Below are 9778 nucleotides of genomic sequence, written 5' to 3' on the forward strand. Positions count from 1 at the left end.
CCATTGTCACCACAGATATCCACGGCAAGACATACATCAAGTGTTCTCAAGTCTTTAAAGACTCAATCCGATAAAATTACTTAGAAGGGGAAACTCGATTCATTACAAGAGAGAAGAGGGGGGAAGAAACATCATAGGATCCAAATATAATAGCAAAGCTCGCGATACATCAAGATCGTATCATCTCAAGAACACGAGAGAGAGAGAGAGAGATCAAACACATAGCTACTGGTACATACCCTCAGCCCCGAGGGAAAACTACTCCCTCCTCGTCATGGAGAGTGCCGGGATGATGAATATGGCCACCGGTGATGGATCCCCCCTCCGGCAGGGTACCGGAAAGGGTTCCCGATTGGGTTTTGGTGGCTCTGGAGGCTTGCGGCGGCGGAACTCCCGATCTATCTTCTGTTTTGGAAGTTTTAAGGTACGACGGTATATATGGGTGAAAGGAGTACATCGATGGAGCTACGGGGCCCCATGAGGCAGGGGGGCGCGCCCAGGGGGGAGGGCGCGCCCCCCACACTCATGAGCACCTCCTGTATCTTCTGACATGGGGTCCAAGTCCATCAGGTGGGTTTCCTTCCAAAAATAACTTCTCTAGTTGATTTCGTTCCATTTTGACTCCGTCTGATATTCCTTTTCCTCGAAACACTGAAATAGGCATAAAACAACAAATCTGGGCTGGGTCTCCGGTTAATAGGTTTGTCCCAAAAATAATATAAAAGTGGAAAATAAAGCCCAATATTGCCTAAAACAGTAGATAATATAGCATGGAGCAATCAAAAATTATAGATACGTTGGAGACGTATCAAGCATCCCCAAGCTTAATTCCTGCTCGTCCTCGAGTAGGTAAATGATAAAAAAGATAATTTTTGATGTGGAATGCTAGTTGGCATAATTTCATTGCAATTCTTCTTACTTGTGATATGAATATTCAGATCCGAAAGATTCAAGACAAAAGTTCATATTGACATAAAAACCCTGTTCAAGAATTCATTCGATTAACCAGTTAACCTGCCGATTAATCCCTACTCATAGGGTCCCCGAGTAGCCGATTACTCAATAAATCGTCTGATTAATTGATTAAATGGCCGATTAACTTGCCGATTAGCCCATTAATCCCCTACTCACCGGCCGACCGAGCAACTACCAGTTAACGATTTCCTCAACAATGCATAAAAATAATAATACTTCAAGCATACTAACAAAGCAATCATGTCTTCTCAAAATAACATGGGCAAAGAAAGTTATCCCTACAAAATCATATAGTCTGGCTATGCTCCATCTTCCCCACACAAAATATTTAAATCATGCACAACCCCGATGACAAGCCCAGCAATTGTTTCATACTTTAACATTTTCAAAACTTTTTCAATCTTCACGCAATACATGAGCGTGAGCCATGGATATAACACTATATGTGGAATAGAATGGTGGTTGTGGAGAAGACAAAAAGAGGGAAGATAGTCTCACATCAACTAGGCATATCAACGGGCTATGAAGATGCCCATCAATAGATATCAATGTGAGTGAGTAGGGATTGCCATGCAACGGATGCACTAGAGCTATAAGTATATGAAAGCTCAACAAAAGAAACTAGTGGGTGTGCATCCAACTTGCTTGCTCACGAAGACCTAGGGCATTTTGAGGAAGCCCATCATTGGAATATACAAGCCAAGTTCTATAATAAAAAATTCCCACTAGTATATGAAAGTGACAAAATGAGAGACTCTCTATCATGAAGATCATGGAGCTACTTTGAAGCACAAGTGTGGTAAAAGGATAGTAGCATTGTCCCTTCTCTCTTTTTCTCTCATTTTTTTTATTTATTTTATTTTTTTGTTTGGGCCTTTTCTCTCTTTTTTATGGCCTCTTTTTTTCTCTTCTTTTTTTTTATTTTTTGTCCGGAGTCTCATCCCGACTTGTGGGGGAATCATAGTCTCCATCATCCTTTCCTCACTTGGGACAATGCTCTAATAATGATGATCATCACACTTTTATTTTTCTTACAACTCAACAATTACAACTCGATACTTAGAACAAAATATGACTCTATATGAATGCCTCCGGCGGTGTACCGGGATATGCAATGACTCATGAGTGACATGTATGAAAGAATTATGAACGGTGGCTTTGCCACAAATACGATGTCAACTACATGATCATGCTAGCAATATGACAATGATGGAGCGTGTCATAATAAACGGAACGGTGGAAAGTTGCATGGCAATATATCTCGGAATGGCTATGGAAATGCCATAATAGGTAGGTATGGTGGCTGTTTTGAGGAAGGTATATGGTGGGTGTATGATACTGGCGAAAGGTGCGCGGTACTAGAGAGGCTAGCAATGGTGGAAGGGTGAGAGTGCGTATGATCCATGGACTCAACATTAGTCATAAAGAACTCATATACTTATTGCAAAAATCTACTAGTTATCAAAGCAAAGTATTACACGCATGCTCCTAGGGGGATAGATTGGTAGGAAAAGACCATCGCTCGTCCCCGACCGCCACTCATAAGGAAGACAATCAATAAATAAATCATGCTCCGAGTTCATCACATAACGGTTCACCATACGTGCATGCTACGGGAATCACAAACTTCAACACAAGTATTCTTTAAATTCACAACTACTAAACTAGCATGACTCTAATATTATCACCTCCATATCTCAAAACAATTATCAAGCATCAAACTTATCTTAGTATTCAACGCACTCAAAAGAAAGTTTCACATATCTTGAATACCAAGTATATTAACATTAAGCGAATTATCATGCTATTAATGACTCTCAAAATAATCTATGTGAAACATGAGAGTTCATCTATTTCTTAAAAATAAAACTACCACCATGCTCTAAAAGGTATAAGTGAAGCACTAGAGCAAACAACAAACTACTCCAAAAGATATAAGTGAAGATCAATGAGTAGTCGACTAATTATGTAACTATGTGAAGACTCTCCCATTTAATAATTTCAGATCTTGGTATTCTATTAAAACAGCAAGCAAAGCAAAATAAAATGACATTCTAAGAATGGCAAACATCATGTGAAGAAACAAAAACTTAGGATCAATCGATACTAACCGATAGTTGTTGAAAAAGAAAGGTGGGATGCCAACAGGGGCATCCCCAAGCTTAGATGCTTGATACTTCTTGCAAATATTATCTTGGGATGCCTTGGGCATCCCCAAGCTTTAGCTTTTGTGTCTCCTTAATTCCTCTCATATCTCGGTCTCCCTAAATCTCAAAAGCTCCATCCACACAAAACTCAACAAGGACTCATGAGATAAGTTAGTATAAACCATTGCCAAAACCTTATCATACTCTACTGTAGAAAATATCTAAAATTATTATTCAACATTGAATACTAAATGCCTCTGCATATTTAATAGTACTATCCTCAAATAGAATCATTAAAGAAGCAAACATATGCAAACAATGCAAACATAACAGCAATCTGCCTAAACAGGATAGTCTGTAAAGAATGCTGCAACATCCATACTTCCCTAGCTCCAAAAATTATGAAAGAAAATTCCCACTGTAGTAAATTTATCAGATCTTAATATTCAAAAGTTTTCAACATTTTATCACATTCTTACTTTTCTAGGGAATTATTGCAACAGCGGTAAACTTTTTGTTTTCAAACAGCAACATGTATACTTGTAACATAGGCATAGTAAAGGCTATCAATGCCACTTTTATTAAAATAAAAGATGCAAAACATTGTTCTAAATAACAGCAAGCAAATCCTAACAAAATAAATTGACGCTCCAAGCAAAACGCATATCATGTGGTAAATAAAAATATAGCTCCAAGTAAAGTTACCGATGAACAAAGACGAAAGAGGGGATGCCTTCCGGGGCATCCCCAAGCTTAGGATCTTGGTTGTCCTTGAATATTACCTTGGGGTGCCTTGGGAATCCCCAAGCTTAGGCTCTTTCCACTCCTTATTCCATAGTCCATCGAATCTTTACCCAAAACTTGAAAACTTCACAACACAAAACTTAACAGAAAACTCGTAAGCTCCGTTAGTATAAGAAAATAAATCACCACTTCAAGGTACTGTAATGAACTCATTATTTATTTATATTGGTGTTGAACCTACTTTATTCCAACTTCTCTATGGTTTATAAACTATTTTACTAGCCATAGATTCATCAAAATAAGTAAACAACACATGAAAAACAGAATCTGTCAAAAACAGAACAGTCTGTAGTACTCTGGATCAAACGTATACTTCTGTAACACATAAAATTCTCAAATAAATTTCTGGACCTGAGGAATTTATCTATTAATAATCTGCAAAAATAATTAACTAAATAGCACTCTACAAATAAAAGTGGCAGCAATTCTCGTGAGCGCTAAAGTTTCTGTTTTTTACAGCATGATCAACAAGACTTTCCCCAAGTCTTCCCAAAGGTTCTACTTGGCACAAACACTAATTAAAAGCATAAAACCACATCTAAACAAAGGCTAGATGAATTATTTATTACTAAACATGAGCAAAAAGCAAGGAACAAAAATAAAGTTGGGTTGCCTCCCAACAAGCGCCATCGTTTAACGCCCCTAGCTAGGCATGATGATTTCAATGATGCTCACATAAAAGATAAGAATTGAAACATAAAGAGAGAATCATGAAGAATATGACTAGCACATTTAAGTCTAACATGCTTCCTATGCATAGGGATTTTTTGTGAGCAAACAACTTGTGGGGACAAGAATCAACTTGCATATGAAGGTAAAACAAGCATAACTTCAAAATTTTAAGCACATAGAGAGGAAACTTGATATTATTGCAATTCCTACAAGCATATGTTCCTCCCTCATAATAATTTTCAGTAGCATCATGAATGAATTCAACAATATAACCAGCACCTAAAGCATTCTTTTCATGATCTACAAGCATAGAAAATTTACTACTCTCCACATAAGCAAAATTCTTCTCATTAATAGTAGTGGGAGCAAACTCAACAAAGTAACTATCATGGGATTGAAAATTGAAATCAAGATGACAAGTTTCATTGTTATTATTCTTCTTTAAAGCATACGTGTCATCACAATAATCATCATAAGTAGGAGGCATGCTATCATCATAATAAATTTGCTCATCAAAACCTGGGGGACAAAAAATATCATCTTCATCAAACATAGCTTCCCCAAGCTTGTGGCTTTGCATATCATTATCATCATAGATATTCAAGGAATTCATACTGACAACATTGCAATCATGCTCATCATTCAAATATTTAGAGCCAAACATTTTATAGATTTATTCTTCTAGCACTTGAGCACAATTATCCTTTCCATCATACTCACGAAAGATATTAAAAAGGTGAAGCATATGAGACAAACTCAATTCCATTTTTTATAGTTTTATTTTATAAACTAAACTAGTGATAAAACAAGAAACTAAAAGACTCGATTGCAAGATCTAAAGATATACCTTCAAGCACTCACCTCCCCGGCAACGGCGCCAGAAAAGAGCTTGATGTCTACTACGCAACCTTCTTCTTGTAGACGTTGTTGGGCCTGCAAGTGCACATGTTTGTAGGACAGTAGCAAATTTCCCTCAAGTGGATGACCTAAGGTTTATCAATCCGTAGGAGGCGTAGGATGAAGATGGTCTCTCTCAAGCAACCCTGCAACCAAATAACAAAGAGTCTCTTGTGTCCCCAACACACCCAATACAATGGTAAATTGTATAGGTGCACTAGTTCGGCGAAGAGATGGTGATACAAGTGCAAAATAGATAGTAGATATAGGTTTTTGTAAACTGAAAATATAAAAACAGCAAGGTAGCGAGTGGTAAAAGTGAGCGTAAACAGTATTGCAATGATAGGAAACAAGCCCTAGGGTTCATACTTTCACTAGTGCAAGTTCTCTCAACAATAATAACATAGATAGATCATATAACGAGCCCTCGACATGCAACAAAGAGTCACTCCGAAGCCACCAATAGCGGAGAACAAACGTAGAGATTATGGTAGGGTACGAAACCACCTCAAAGTTATTCTTTCAAATCAATCCGTTGGGCTATTCCTATAAGTGTCACAAACAACCCTGGAGTTTTTACTAGAATAACACCTTAAGATACAAATCAACCAAAACCCTAATGTCACCTAGATACTCCATTGTCACCTCAAGTATCCGTGGGCATGATTATACGATATGCATCACACAATCTCAATTCATCTATTCAACCAACACAAAGAACCTCAAAGAGTGCCCCAAAGTTTCTACCGGAGAATCACGACGAAAACGTGTGCCAACCCCTATGCATAGGTTCCCAATGTCACGAAACCCGCAAGTTGGTCACCAAAACGTACATCAAGTGGCACGTGGTATCCCATTGTCACCACAGATATCCACGGCAAGACATACATCAAGTGTTCTCAAGTCTTTAAAGACTCAATCCGATAAAATTACTTCAAAGGGGAAACTCGATTCATTACAAGAGAGAAGAGGGGGGAAGAAACATCATAGGATCCAAATATAATAGCAAAGCTTGCGATACATCAAGATCGTATCATCTCAAGAACATGAGAGAGAGAGAGAGAGAGATCAAACACATAGCTATTGGTACATACCCTCAGCCCCGAGGGAAAACTACTCCCTCCTCGTCATGGAGAGCGCCGGGATGATGAAGATGGCCACCGGTGATGGATCCCCCCTCCGGCAGGGTACCGGAAAGGGGTCCTGATTGGTTTTTGGTGGCTCTGGAGGCTTGCGGCGGCGGAACTCCCGATCTATCTTCTGTTCTGGAAGTTTTAGGGTACGACGGTATATATGGGTGAAAGGAGTACATCGGTGGAGCTACGGGGGCCCCACGAGGTAGGGGGGCGTGCCCCCCACAGTCGTGAGCACCTCCCGTATCTTCTGACGTGGGGTCCAAGTCCATCAGGTGGGTTTCCTTCCAAAAATAACTTCTCCAGTTGATTTCGTTCCGTTTTGACTCGTCTGATATTCCTTTTCCTCGAAACACTGAAATAGGCATAAACCAACAAATCTGGGCTGGGTCTCCGGTTAATAGGTTAGTCCCATAAATAATATAAAAGTGGAAAATAAAGCCCAATATTGCCTAAAACAGTAGATAATATAGCATGGAGCAATCAAAAATTATAGATACGTTGGAGACGTATCATGCATCCATATGGGAAGATTGGAGACACTGTTCTACTCCTGCTCTACCAAGGCACAAGAGGGCTCTTCCTTTTCATTGACGAGATGCTGAGTCGCCGTGATCAAGCTGCTTCCAGTGGATAGTTGTGGTTGTTGGCCCTCAACCTCTTAAAATGTGCTAGCTGTTACTATATATGTTAAGTATGTAGATATTGACCATATGGTTGTTGGCCCTTAGCCTCTTAAAATGTGATAGTTGTTACTATGTTAAGTATGTAGATATGGACCATATGGTTGTCAAAACCGTGTTACGAAGATCCTCCTTTTGTTGAATAGTGTAACCACTATATATATGTTACTCAAATGCTGTTACCCAAGTTCATAAATTTTCATGGAAAGTATTAGTATCGTACACAGTTCATTGAGTTTAAGCGTGTGCCCGATGTCCAGAAGGCATTTGCATATTAACTGTCCATATTGCAAATTCACACACATGTTCACATAAGGAAACATATGTGTAACATGCTAATCATCACACATGAGTACTCACAGACACATCGTGTGCGATACTCCTAGCCATCGCAAGCAACTAGTTTGCATTTTTCAAAGTTTTTTGTACACACAGGATCACACACGAAGTAACTGTATTGACCGTCTGTGTTGTAATTTCTCATCGCAAACAGTTCATCTGAGTCAGTTGTTTGCCACATATCACACACAACTTGTTTATACGACTCGTTTGTGTTCTTTTGGCTCATCGCAAACAGTTCATCCATGTGGACTGTATGCTGCATATCACACACATCTTGTTAAGTCAAACCGTTTCTGTTGTGTTCCCTAATCGAAAACAGTTTGTCCGAGTTAACCGTATGCCGTATATCGTGCACACATTGATATGGCTGCCCGTTTCTATTGTTCTACCTCATCGCAAATAGTTCGAATGAATTAACCGAGTGTCCTGCATCGCACACACATTGTTATGGCTGCTCGTTTCTGTTGTTCTGCCTCATCGTAGACAGTTTGAATGGATTAACCGTATGCCCTGCATCGCACACGCAATTAAAATCTTAACCGTGTTTGATGCAGCCATCATCGCAAATGTTTTGCACCTTTTTTGACAGTTTTTTACACCACCGTTTGTGATTATTGCATCGCACACATTTTCGGCAAGGGTCTCTGATCGTAGTGTCGCATTATCAGTCTCCTGCAGTAGTGCACTGCCACCAAGCTACAAAATCTTCGTGATGAACTATAATATGCAAGGGATGGATAAGACAATTCCCGAGCTCTTTGCAATGCTAAAGGCCGCGGAGGTAGAAATCAAGAAGGAGCATCGAGTGTTGATGGTTAACAAGACCACCAGTTTCAAGAAAAAGGGCAAAGGGAAGAAATGGAACTTCAAGAAGAACGACAAGCAAGTTGCTGCTCAAGTGAAGAAGCCCAAGTCTGGACCTATGTAGCGACCCGACCTCAAACGGTCAAGTCTCTGTGCTTCAGTGTCATCCCTGGATCGGTAATGCTGACACACACAGTACTCGAGGATTTATAACAGAGTAGCAATCACACACTTATTACATTGAATGTCTCAAAATAGAACTTATTACAATAAATATGGCTTAAGGCCATCTAATACGATAACAGTGGAAGGCTTGGAAGATAAAGTGAGTCCATCAACTCCAACGACATAGCTGAGCTGCACGGCAATGACCTAACGAACCTTACTCCTTGTCTGAAAAGTCTGCAACATGATACGTTGCAGCCCGAAAACGGGTCAGCACATGGAATATGCTGGCAAAATAACACAGTAGAGCAAGAACAGAATAATGCTATCACTACATGCATATTTGGCTAGTGGAAAGCTCTATGGTTATAGTTTTTGCGAAAAGCCAATTTTTCCCTACAACAAAGGAATATATTTTATTTAACTATCATGGTAGTTGAAACATCATTGAGAATGTTCCTCCAACTCAATCCCAATTAAAGTAATTAACAACCCAACAATATTATTTAATAGTGATGAGATACTTATGATACTCCAAGTACTAGATACTCAAGATGTCCATAACCGGGGACACGGCTAACCATGATTAGTTTATATACTCTGCAGAGGTTTGCGCACTTTTCCCCACAAGACTCAATCTCCTCCATTGGATTTCTCGCACTTCCTGGTGTTTGAGAAATGGATGACCGAGACACAGTCTTTCAGAAGCATTAACCCCTTACTCCGGGCAGACCATACCAACCTACATCCCTCTACTTGCTGATCCACCTCTTCGGGAGCTTCACGCAACTTACTCAACTATGCTAGAGCCCATAATAGCTTGTGGCTGCACACGGAAGTTTCTAGTATGAAAATATCTCAGTTCCCTTTGAGCCTGGGTGGCGGACCATAGGATTATCACACGGGTACTTCGGGATATCCTAGGACAACACTGGATTCCCCAAGTGCCCAACAAACAATCCACCCAGATGTGTATTCAAGTTGCCACCTTTATTTGAACCATTAATTAACAATCTCACATCTGTCATGGATTTCACTCACCCAAACCACGTCTACGAGCATAGCATAGCAATATAAGCAATACATAGAAGTGACTCCCAAGATTTGAATATAACAGGGCAATAGGTTCTACCTCATCAACTACTTTCCAACCCAC

This window comes from Triticum dicoccoides, chromosome 3A, assembly GCF_002162155.2.
Source record: "Triticum dicoccoides isolate Atlit2015 ecotype Zavitan chromosome 3A, WEW_v2.0, whole genome shotgun sequence".
In the NCBI taxonomy this organism is placed as follows: Eukaryota; Viridiplantae; Streptophyta; class Magnoliopsida; order Poales; family Poaceae; genus Triticum; species Triticum dicoccoides.